We start from the raw sequence: 13,817 nt of genomic DNA on the forward strand, positions 1-13,817 counted from the left end.
AGTAGCAGGAGAAAAATTTAACTCACAAACATCAAAAGACTTAGTCCATACAAATGACAAATGAACTGAAAAATAAATTGAGGGAATATTTTTGGCAAGAGCCTCAAATAATGTAAAGTGTCAAGGTAACTGAGCAAGTGAAAGTCTTTTATGATAAAAACTTTAAGTGCCAGTATAACATGACTCCATAAGAAGAGGTGTGACACAGTTCCTGCACCTGGAGCATCTCCAGGCCTTTGGTCCCCATGATGCCCATGTCTGCTGACTTGCTATTGCCCTGAAGTCGATCTGTTGTCATTATTATTTTACTGTCTCCCTGGGGAATACACTTATGCCACTTTTCAAAGATAATGAGGTCATAATAATTGAAACGGGTGTGGTTCTAAGGAATGAGAAATAGATGCGGTCATGGGGCAGTGGAGGGAGAAAAACAGGCCGCTGGCTTGGCCTTTAGGGCCAGTGAAGAATCAGGAAAACATAACCACATGAGGCATAAAAGCTTATATAGAAAGCCTTTGTAGAAATAGTTCATAGCCAGACTTGGCCTTGAATTTGGAATCATGATGAGACACAGGTACCCTCCATACAATGACTGCTGCATTAACTAGTCACAGTGAACTAGGAGACATCAAGGATTGAGAGTTAAAGTGGTCTCAAGAAGAAATGGTGTGGATAGAAAACACAGGAATTTATATGTGGTTTAGGAATAAAGAGCGTTAGAAGGAGAGTACATGAGGCTATGCAATTGCTAAGATGAGGAAGCAAAAATTAGAAAATTAAAAAACAATGTAGAAACTTATAAAGTTAGTGCCTTGTTCTCTAAGCTATCTGAACAATTGGAGATGAAAATGCTTGGAAAAATATTAGAGGGTGCTAACATAAGTTCACAACTTTGTAAGGAATCATTACACTGTTAGTAATCTGTCTTCCTTCTGTTATTACATGAAAATGGTCACTAAAGACTGCTGTCTGCTGTACCAGAAAACCACAAGAGTTGTTCCCAGCTTCCTGTGAAGACCAGGCCATGTAAACCTGTCAGAAAATGGGCTTTTGCTTTGTGTTTTTTTCTGCTTTAGGGAAACAGGTTAACAACTGTTTATCTTGGTCTCATAGAATATATATATATAAATTTAAGAATTTTTGATGGTTATTGACAATGATCAAAGCCTTGATGATATAGCTTTAATAAATAAAAGACTGGGTTTGTGCTTTCTCTGGTGATTACTCAGAAGAATAAAGAATGAATAGAATCTTTAGGGAACAGAGAGATTAACCTGAACTTGTAGCTTACATCTACTACTGACTACAGTCATTATTGAATTGGCACCATTCCCATTGTTGCCTTTCTCAGGACCCTCTTCACACTGAGACTGCTGAGAAAGAATCTGAAAGGAACAGTGCTGCTGAATCAGGATGACTGCATGTGGATGAGCCCAATTAATCCACACTCATTACCCTGCACAAAATGCAACTCAAAGTGGATCAAAGACCTCAACATAAAACCAAACACAGGGAATCTGTCAGAAGAGAAACTGAGTTATAGCCTTTACTCATTTGCAGAGGAAATGATTTTTAAAAAAAACACTAATATAGGCACTACAATCAACAAATAATAAATGGGAACTCATGAAACTGTGATGCTTCTGCACAGCAAAGGAAACTGTCATTCAGACAAAGCAACAGCCCATTTAGTATATATATAAAATCTCCCATATAGGGGCTTAATAGCCAAAACATATTTTAAAGACTCAAATAAATACATTTCAATAAATTAAATTAAGTACCAGGAAAGTTGAAAAGTAGTACAAATATAAACAGAATTTTCAAGAACAAAGAAATTCAATTTTCTGAGATACCGCCAGATTTATTTCTAGAGTGGTTTTACCAGTTTGTAATCCTACCAGCAATGGAGGAATGTTCTTTCTCCACATCCTCATCAGCATGTGCTGTCATTTGTTTGTTTGATCTTAGCCATTCTGATTTTTGCAAAGTGGTATTATATAGGGTTTTTTAAATTTGCATTTTCCTGATGACTAAGGGTGTTTACCCTTCTTCTAAGTGCGTCTTGGCCATTAGAGATTTCTCTAAATTTATTTTGAGTCTAACTTCTTAAGTTTCTTGTATATTTTGGATATTAATCCTCCATCAAAGGTAGGGTTATTGAAGGTCTTTTCCCAATCTATAAGTTGCCATTTTGTCCTATTGTCAGGATCCTTGACTTACAGAAGATCTTCAGATTTATATAGGCCCAGTTGTCAATGGTTCATCATTGAGCCTGAACCATTGGTGTTCTGTTCAGAAAATTTTCCCTGTCCCAGTGGTTCCAAGGTTATTTCTCCTCTACTAGACACCATTTACCTGGTTTCATGTTGAGATTCTTGAGCCACTTGAACTTAAGATTTTTACAAGGTGGTTAATAGGGATCAATTGGAGTCTTCTACAAGAAGAATGCCAGTTAGACCAGCATCAGTTGTTGAAGATGTTTTCTCTTTCCACTGTACAAATTTAGCTTCATTGTCAAAGATCAAGTAAGTGTCCGTAGGTCTGTGGTTCATTTCAGGGTCTTCACTTCAATTCCATTGATTGATCTGATTGTTTACGTAGAAATACTAGGCAGTATTTATCACAGTTGTCCTGTACTGCAGCTGGAGTTCAGGAGTGGTTATTCTCCCAGAAGTTCTTTTATTGTTGGGAATTGTTTTTGCTCCCCTGGGTTTTTTTATTTTTCCCCACTGAGTTGATAATTGTGTTAGAAATTTGATGTAGATTGCATCTGGATGTTCCTCAGGAAATTGGAAATAGTTACACTTTAAGACCTTACTATACCACTCTTGGACATATACCCAAATCATGATCCACTAAACCACAAGGACAAATGTTCCATTATGTTTACAGCAGCCTTATTCACAAATGAAAACAACCCAGATATCCTTAAACCAAAGAATCTATACAGGAAATGTAATTCATTTACACAGGAGAATACTATTCAGCTTTTAAAACATGAAGAGATAATGAATTTTACAGGCAAATTGATAGAACTGGAAAATTGTCCTGAGTGAGGTGACTCAGATGAAAAATGACACTTTTTATTTACTCACTGGTAAGTGAATATTATCCTGAAAATACAGAATACCTATAATATAAGCCATGAGCTTTTAAAGTTTAACAAGAAGGAAGGCCCAAGGGATGATGTGGGGAGGGGTAGGAAAGAGAGATTAGGGTATAGGGGCGGAGACAGATAAAATTAAGCACCATTTGAGAGGTATTAGGGAACAATGATATAGTAGAAGCTTTTTAAAATATACACATACATGAAGATGATATAAATAAAATCTCCAAATAATTGGGAATACTGAGCCCAAAGTGCACATATTTCATTGCCACAAAAAGCTACCAGTATCAGGAATGGTTTAAATTAATTTTATTTTGGCCAAAGGGGACCCATGTAATCCTCAGAACATCCAGCATGCTTACATGATGTAGGCTGCTATCCACACACTGACTGGAAAAGCCCATTCACTGCTGCAGAGAACATGTACAAATTAACTGAACACGGGGAAGTGGAGCTTCTGCCTATCTAGATCCCCCCATTTTTCAGGCTTTGATAGAGAAAGGTACTTTGCAAACTGTCTGAAGAAAAAATGTAAACACCAGTCCAACCACAAACCCTTTGTTCTACAAGGGTGTACTGCCTGCAAGCTATGGTACAAAGTTTGTGGGAGTAACCAACCAATATCTGACTTGACTGAAGACTTCCTCCATAAGATAAAACTCATACTAGACATCTAGAGCCTGACCTAGAACCTGAGACGACAAAGCCTAAGGAAGTATGGTAAAATCCATTAAAAAATAACAAACAAACATAATTACAAAAAAAAAATCATAACAGTGTAATGATTCCCGGTGACCTGCTGTACTCATAGATCTGTGCCTTCCTCATCTATTATCAAAGAAACTTTCTCATGAAACAAATGGAAACAAATACAGAGACCTGTACCCAGATATTATGTGGAGAGCAGGTGTGGCGGCAGTCCCATGATGATGCTTGGGACTCTAGCACTAGCACCTGACTTTCTCCTGACCCCGATATTAGCCACTCCCACAGTGCGAGCTGCTTTGGTGCACCCATGATGCGAGATCAGGATAATAGGACTGTGCTTGGGGGCGGGGAGAAAGAGAAAGAAAAACTGAAAGGGAAACAGAAGGAGAAAGAGAAACAGAAAGGGAGACAGAAGGGGACAGAGAAAGATTTTCAATGGCATGCTGTAAGGTTCCTGAATAAACGGCTTTGAAAAGAACGCTGTGCCATCGCTCTTTTTCTGCTGGTAGAGACGGTAGCAAAAACTGGTGGCCCGTATGGAAAAACTTTCCTTCTGCGTTCAGAACTAATGGTGGTCAGGGTGACTAGTCTGTAAGCTCCCAGGTAAGTGGGACAATCAAAGTTCTCGGTTTGAGAGTATAAAGCTCCCCGGTAAGGAGGATGAGAAAAGCTCTTGGTTTGAAATGATAAAGTTCCCAGTACAGGGACAAGTTGCACCCGGCACTATGGGAAACACAACATCAGTTCAGACAGTTCACCAAGCTCTAAAGGATTTGCTGAAAGCAAAAGGAATCCGGCTAAGATAGGACACTGTAGAGATGTTTTTTAAAAGCAGTGGACCAAATAGCTCCCTGGTTCCCGGTATCTGGACATCTTACAATGTCTAGTTGGAAAAAAATTAGGAAGGGATTTGCAGGTACTAGCTAAAGAAATGCTGTCGGTATGGAAATTGGTGAAAAGCTGTACAGGAGATTAGGAACAGTGTAGTGCAGACCTGGAGAAGGGAAATGAGGCTCTGAATCAGATTAGGGAAGAGCGCTCCCAGAATTCAGAGGCAGGAGAAGTGTCTAGTGAGGGATAAATGTCGGAAGATGATTTAGAGAGCATAGCCGACAGTTTGGAGAAAATGAAAGTACGGATTGAACCTTCAGCTCCAGGGCTGCCAACTCCACCTCCTTATGCACCAGGTGGAACAGAAAGGTGTAGTTTGCATTCTGAGGATCAGATCAAGATCCTAGGCACTAGAGCTTGGAAATCTTTCCCAAATAGAGGGGAAGTAAGTGGAAATCTGACTAAGATTCTCCAAGGACCCACAGAGCCATTTGCAGACTTTGTGGCAAGGATGATGGAAGCAGGGGGATGTGCTTTTGGAGATCCCAATACTGCCATGCCTTTACTGAAACAGCTCATATTTGTATAGTGTACTAAGGAGTGTAGGCAAGCGATCAGCCCATATAAGAGCAAAGGGTTAGAAGCCTGGATGAAGGTGTGCAGAGACCTGGGAGGGCCACTAACTAATGCAGGCCTAGCAGCTGCAGTTTTGCAGATGTCACAAGGAAGAAATGGTCAAAGGAGTGGAACTTGTTTTGCATGTGGACAGCCTGGCCACATGAAGCATCAATGCCTGCAGTGAGGCAGAAGTGACAGGCAATGTGCTCACAAACAGGGGGTGCCTGGGCTGTGCCCAAAGTGCAGAAAGGGGAATCACTGGGCCAATGAGTGTGGTTAAGTTAAGGACATCCATGGGCAGCCCTTGAACCCTGGTGTCCAGCCAAAATCCTGGAGGCGGGGCCTCTGACTCCAGGGCCCTCAAATATATAAGGCAGTGTTGGAAGGATGGCCAAACCAGAACCCTCTGATGCATTGGGGCTGGCCAGACTAGCAACCAAAGGCTGTGCAGAATTTGACCTCCGTTCCACCACCAGACTCATATTAACCCCCCAAATGGGAACTCAATGAGTGGATACAGACTTTAGGGCCATTTATCTCTTGATACTGTGGCATTAATTTGGGGGAGGAGTTCTGTCACGATGCAGGGATTGGTAGTCCATGCTGGGGTGATAGATCCAGATTACACTGGGCAGGTAAAAATTATGGTCTCGTCCCCTTGAGGCATGTATGCGATTTCACCAGGGGATAGAGTGGCTCAATTGGTCCTTCTGCCCAGCCTTCATGCACGATTTCCTGCCAATAATCAGGAGGGAGGAAGTAAGGGCTTTGTGTCTACTGGCACCTCTAATGTTTTCTGCTCCCTTGATCTTGTCACCCGGCCACTACTGAAACAAACAATTGCTGGAAAGTCCATATTGGGCCTTTTAGACACAGGTGCTGATCACAGCATAATTAGCACCAGAGACTGGCCCACTGGGTGGCAAAAACAACTGTCAGAGCAGACCTTAAGAGGGCTGGCATACACCCAGTGATCAGCCACTCCCACCGTGCGAGCTGCACAGGTGTACCCATGGCGTGAGATCCTGATAATAGAACTGTGCTAGGGGGCGGGGAGAAAGAGAAAGAGAAACTTAAAGGGAAACAGAAAGAGACAGAAAGGGGACAGAAAAGATTTTCACTGGCATGCTGTAAGGTTCCTGAATAAACCACTTTGAGAAAAACGCCGTGTCATCGCTCTTTTTCTGCTGGTCACAGATGGTAGCGAAAAACTTCAGATTAATCTCCCTTATATACATTGATTAAAAAATACTCAATACAAGTTTTGCAAACCGAATCCAAGAACACATCAAAACGATCATTCACCATGATCAAGTAGGCTTCATCCATGGAATGCAGGGATGGTTTAATATATGGAATTCCATCAATGTAATTCACCATATAAACAAACTCAAAGGAAAAAAAAAACAAACACATGATCATCTCACTAGATGCTGAGAAAGCATTTGACAAAATTCAATACCACTGCATGATAAAATTTTTAGAAGGCTCCTGCCTAAACATAATAAAACCAATATACAGCAAACTAATATCCAACATCAAACTTAATGGTGGGAAACTTGAAGCAATCCCACTAAAATCAGGGACTGGACAAGACTGCCCACTCTCCCCCTACCTATTCAACAAACTACAGGATGTCCTGGCTGGAGCAATTAGAAAACAACAGGAAATCAAATGGATACAAATTGGAATGGAAGAAGTAAAAACATCACTATTTGCCAATTAAATGATAGTATATTTAAGTAACCCCAAAAATTCCACCAGAGAACTTCTACAGCTGATAAACAAATTCTGAAAAGTGGCTGAATATAAAATTAATTCAAACAAATCAGTAGCCTTCCTCTACTCAAAGGACAAATATATGGAGAAAGAAATTAGGGAAAAGATACCCTTCACAATAGTCACAAACATTATGAAATACCTTGATGTAACTCTAAACAAGCAAGTTAAGGACCTGTATGACAAGAACATCAAATCTCTTAAGAAAGAAAATGATGAAGATCTCAGAAGATGGAAATATCTCCCATGCACATTGATTGGAAGGATCAACATTGTAAAATGGCCATCTTACCAAAAACAATCCACAGATTAAATGCAATCCCCAACAAAATTTCAACACAAATCTTCATAGAGCTGAAAAGGGCAATTTGCAAATTCATCTGAAATAACATAAAACTAAAATAGCGTAATTCATCCTCAATCACATGAAAACATCTGCGGGAATCACCATGCCTGACCTCATGCTATATTACAAGGCAGTTGTGTTAAAAACCACTTGATACTGGTACAGAGATAGGCAGGTAGATCAATTGAATGAAATAGAAGATTCAGAAATGAACTCTCACACATATGGTCATTTGATTTTTGACAGAGGAGCTGAAAACATTCAATGGAAAAAGGACAGCCTTTTCAACAAATGGTGTAGTCTCAACTGACACTCAGCATGCAGAAGAATGAAAATAGTTTCTTTCTTATCTCCTTGTACAAAGCTTAAGTGCAAGTGGATCAAAGATCTCCACATAAACCAGGTACACTGAAACTATTAGAAGAGAAAGTGGGGAAATTCTTAGAGCACATAGGCACAGGGGAAAATTTTCTGAACAGAACACCAATGGTTTGTGCTCTAAGATCAAAGATAAAGAAGTGGGACTTAATGAGATTGCAAAGTTTCTGTAAGGCTATGGACACTGTCAGGAAAATAAAATGCAACCAACAGATTGGGAAAAGTTCTTTACCAAACCCACATCTTATAGAGGTCTAACATCCAATATATACAAAGAACTCAAGAAGTTAGTCTCTAGAGAATCATACAATCCTATCATAAAATGAGGTAAAGAGCTAAACAAAGAATTCTCAGTTGAGGAATATCAAATTGCTGAGAAGCATGTAAGGAAGTGCTCAACATCCCTAGTCATCAGAAAAATGCAAATGAAAACAACCTTGAGTTTTCACCTCACACCAGTCAGAATGGCTAAGATCAAAAACTCAGATGACAGCAAATCCTAGTGATGAATAAGAGAAAGAGGAACACTCCTTCACTGTTGGTGGAATTGTAAGTTGGTACAACCACTCTGAAATCAATCTGGCAGTGCCTCTGAAAATTGGACATAGTCCTACCTGAAGACCCAGTTATTCCACTTCTGGGCATATATCCCAAAGATGCTCCAACATACATTAAGACCATATGCTCCACAATGTTCATAGCAGCTTTGTTTATAATAGCCAGAAGCTGGGAAGTACCAAGATGTCCTTCAGTAGATGAATGGATACAGAAATTATGGTATATTTACACAGTGGAGTACTACTCAGCTATCAGAAACAATTACTTTGTGAAATTCCTAGGAAAATGGATGGAATTGGAGAATATCATCTTGAGTGAGGTAACGTAGTCACTGATAATTGTATACTAGCCGAGAAAGCTCTGAATTCCCCAGAAACAAACCACAGATCATCTGGAGCTCAGAGAGAGAGAGAGAGAGAGAGAGAGAGAGAGAGAGAGAGAGAGAGAGAGAGAGAGAGAGAGGACAAAAAATAGAAGCCTTAGTCTTTCTTAGAATCCTCTCAGGGTGGGGTATACCTAGACCTTAAATCATCAGTAACTCAAGAGCTAAGAAGATAGACTTGTGGCAATTCTTGTTACTTAAAAATCATCATGCTTAATCTATACACACCAAAAAAACTTTGACCATTTCCACATTACATTTTGTTTTACATATACTTTATGATCTTTGTAAATATTAAGATTTCAATGTGTACTATCAAATCTTTAAAAAAATCAAATGCTGACAAAAATGTATTTATATATATTTACAGTAAAATGCTTTTATTAAGCTGCATGTGTATTTCTTGTTTTTTAAATAAATTTGTATGAAAAATTAATAATTTAATTAAGAAGATAAAGATTCCACAGTGACTAAGTCAAGAAAGAAAGAAAGAAAGAAAGAAAGAAAGAAAGAAAGAAAGAAAGAAAGAAAGAAAACAATATGATGTAATGCTTAACTGGATATGGGTTAGTCTCTCATACTGATGACCCAAACCCAATATGTTGATCCTCTTTTATAGTAAATCTCAATTCACAAAACCTTACAAATCTCAGGATGGTTGGCTATTGTCTATGAAACGGACTTAACGTGAGACTGATGAATGTGATGAGCAGCGTCACCCTGACTCACCAAATCAAACTCTCATCACCTCATTGAAATCACCATGTGTCATCTTGCATATTGAGATGGACAGCTTATTGTGCATATACATGAGCTGTAGGCCTGAATCACATCACCATAGCTAATAATAAAACACTGAGATAATACTTGAAACTATGGTGCTGAAATTATGCATCTAAAAAACAGTAACTGCAATAGAAGAGATCTGAAAATATTAAGTAAGAGCCACCAACTTTTACATTATTTGTGTCCTCAGTGTTCAGAAGTTTTGTTCGTGGTGAAACACAAAAGAGAAAAATTTACCATTTGTTCGTTTTCTGTCTACCATGTGGTTGCATCACATGAATGCACATGCGTGTTTCGACAGACATCACAGTTACTCTCCAAAATTTTCTTCTTCCATACTAATACTGTGTATCTATTTATCTATTTAACACTAATTTTTCCATTTTACAATCTCTAATACTTGGAAAGAGCTATTCTATTTATTTTACTGCATTTAACTAATTTATATATTCCATTATGATAGACTCACACTGAGTTTGTCATTTTATTTAATGACTTATTTCACTTAACACAATGTCTTCAAATTCCATGCATTCGTCAGAATATCCTTAGGTTTAGAGCTAAATAATATTCTATTATAAACACATATTTGGTATATAATTGCTTTAACTATGATACAAACATATGTACAAAAGATGATACTGTAAGTTTAATGCGAATATTGTATATAGGCTTAACAGCTTAAACCTAGTGTATCTATTCATAAGACATTAAAGGAATATGTATTATCAACAGTTTGGAACTTTATAAGGAAAAATTTTAAAACATCTACTTATTTTATGTCTTACATATCTACAAATCCATGGATATAGCTGAATCCATAAAGAGCAGAGCCTATGTATAGAGGTTACAACATAATTTTGGATATTGGTCCTCACTTTGCATGGTCAGGCTTGCTCCAAATGCCCTCCCTCATTCACTGAACTATCATACAGAGAATTTTTTAAGTTCATGTAAGCCTTGGTAGTTGTTAATAATCTTTTGCCTTGATTACAAAACCACTATTTGTATAAACCGAGAAAGTGACTTAGTTCTCTCAATCATAACTTTTCATCGTTAAAATTAAGCAATTAGGAATCAGACCTGGGAGGCAAGTTGAATAACTGCAATCCTTTGCCTCTACTACTCAAATCCAATCCTCCAGGCTTATCCCCAGATCTGTAGCAAACCAATAGCTGTGGTGTCCTTCTCTTATCTGCTCTTGACTCCAGAAGATCACACAGAACTCAAAGCTTTCTCCCCACTCATTCTGGTATCTTAGCCGCCAAGTCCAGTAGGCTTTTTCTGCCAACACAGCAGCCAAGCCAGACAAAGAAGCAATTAGGCCAGCAGAGCAGGTAGGCACGCTAAGATCTTCACTCTCTCTCCTCTGTTCAAATCTACTCCACAGTCTCATTCCTAACTCTGGTGTAGAATACTTGTTGTGACCTTTCCTTGCATTTCTCTTTATTCCAGGGGACTAAACAAATTCCATTGCTACACATTGTTTTCTCCCTCCTGTGGACTCCTGTACCCCTCACTACTACTCCATGCCCTTTGCTGTCAGATCCTAATACTTATAAATGCATTTTTGTGGGAACTTATAGTAGGCATATTTAGCAGGATTTCAAAATAATTCATTACAAGGCAAGGAAAGTACTACACAACCCTAAGGATTAGAGAAGACAACAGAAAAAAAGAAAAAAAAAAAAAAAAAAAAACGCCCACCCAAAAAAGACAAAGACCCATATTAGCAGGAACAGTTACATTCTTTCTTAGCCCAGATGCCTAGATACCAGCCTTAAAACACAACGAATAGCAGTTAGGACAATATGTCTATTAGAACCCAATAACCCCATCACAATAGACTCTGAGGATTAGAAATCTGCTAAAGCTCAAGACAAATATAAAAATTAGACTTTATGAATATGATAAATGTCTTTAAAAGGACATAAACAAATACCTTAAAAAATCTAGGAAAACGCAAACAGCAGAACAGAAAATTCAAGAATTCAAGATCTGAAAGTGAAACTACAATTAAACAAAAGGAAGGCTTGCTGAGAAGAAATATGAAAATGAAAAAAATAGGAACTGGAGGAGGAACTGCAGAGAGAAGCTTCAGCAACATAACAGAGATGGAAGAGAGAATTCAAGATATTGAAGACACTATAGAGAAGACAGATATTTTAGTTAAAAAGTGAAATTTAAAATATTCTGACACAAAATATTCACGACATCTAGGACTTTATAAAAATAAAATAAAATAAAAATATGAGAAAAATAGGAATGGAGAAAGGAGATAAAGAAAATAAATGACAAAGGCCCAGAAAATATTTTCAACCAAATCACAGAAGAAAAAATTCCTATTCTAAAGAAAGAGATGACTATCAAGATAAAAAAGTTTATAACACACTAAATACATTGGATCAAAAAAAAATCTCCTCAGCACATAATAATTAAAACACTAAACAAACAAGACAAAAAAGGAATTTGAAGTGCAGCAAGTGGAAAAAACTAAGGGACTTATGAAGGTAGATACACTATAATTACACCTTCTCTAAAGTATAATTACAGCTTTTTAAAGGAGATGTTGAAAGCCAAAGGAACTAAACAGATATGCTGCAGAATCTTAGGAGACCATAGATGCCAGATCAGAATACTATCCCTAGCAAAACTGTCAATAAAAAATTTAAAAACAAGGTATTTTATGATAAACCCAAAATGTAGCAATATTTATCTTTAAATCTAACCCTAAACAAGACACTAAAAGAAACCTAAACTAGTTAACAACACCCAAGAAAATACAAGAAATAAATAACCCCACCACCAACACCACCACCACGACAAAAACCAAGAAATATCAGGCATCAAAAAAAATGGAACATTAATATATCTCAACATTAACGACCTAATTAACCAATTAAAACAAAGATTAACATCATAGATGCAAAACCAGGATTTTCTGCACCTAAAAATCCCATTTAAAAATCAAGGATAGATATCATCTCTTGGTAAAAGAATGGAAAAAGATAGGAATGGACATAAGAAGCAAGTTGACATAGGCCTTTTAATATCTGACAAAATAAATTTCAAACCAAAATTAATCATAAGAAAGTGGGAAGGACATTATATACTTATCTAAGAAAAACTTGTGCAAGATTATCCTTAAGAGCCTAACATCTATATAGCAAACACAAGTACAACCAAGTTAAACCCGCCAAAATCCAAAATAAAAGAATATACCTCAGAAAATTGGATATAGTACTACCTGAAGACCCAGCTATTCCACTTCTGGGCATATACCCCAGAGACACTTTAATACACAACAAAGATATATGCACCACAATGTTCATAGTGGCTCTATTTATAATAGCCAGAAGCTGGAAGGATCCCAGATGTCCTTCAGAAGACGAATGGATACAAAAATTGTGGTATATTTACACAATGGAATACTACTCAGCCACCAGAAACAATGACTTAACCAAATTCTTAAGAAAATGGCTGCATCTAGAGAAGATCATCCTGAGTGAGATAACCCAGTCACAAAAGAACAGACATAATATGCAGTCACTGATAGTGGGATGCTAACCCCAGAAGCTTGCACTCCCCCAGAAACAACTCACAGACTGTATGAAGTCCAAGAAATAAAGAAAACAAAAAATATACATATTCACAAAACAAGAAGACTTTGACTATTTCCATGTTGCGTTTTGTTTTACATGTACTTTACGCTTATTGTAACTAGTAGGTTTTCAATGCATACTGTCAAGCCCTTGAAAAAAATCAAGTACTGACTAAAAAATATATTCACATGGTTTTATGTAAAATTTATTTTAATGTCTGAAAAAACAGTACTGACAAAAATGTATAATTTTAAGCAAAAAATGTTTAAAATCTGTACATTTATCTTTGTTTTGCAAAATAAAGTCGTTAAAAAAACTTTCCAATAAAATAAAATGAATAATGACTACAGATTACATTAAATATTGAGCTGCACATATAATATTGGAAGAAATTGAGACTTCACTCATCAATATACAGATCATCCAGATACAAATGAGCAAAGACAGGATGAAGGAAACTTTAGTTATAAACTAAATGAACCTATGGGATATTTACAGAATATTTTGTCCAAATACAAAAGAATAAAAGTTTCATTGTCTCAGGGAGTTTTGTTTTCCTTTTTTATAAAATTGACCACACACTCAAACATGAAGTAAATCTCAGCAGATACAAGAAAATAGAAATAACACTCTGAATCCTACCTGACAACCACAAACTAAAGTCAGTTATTAGTAACAACAAAAAGTTTACCAACTCATAGAAACTGAACAGCTCAC

This window comes from Micromys minutus (assembly GCF_963924665.1).
Source record: "Micromys minutus genome assembly, chromosome: 25".
NCBI lineage: Eukaryota > Metazoa > Chordata > Mammalia > Rodentia > Muridae > Micromys > Micromys minutus.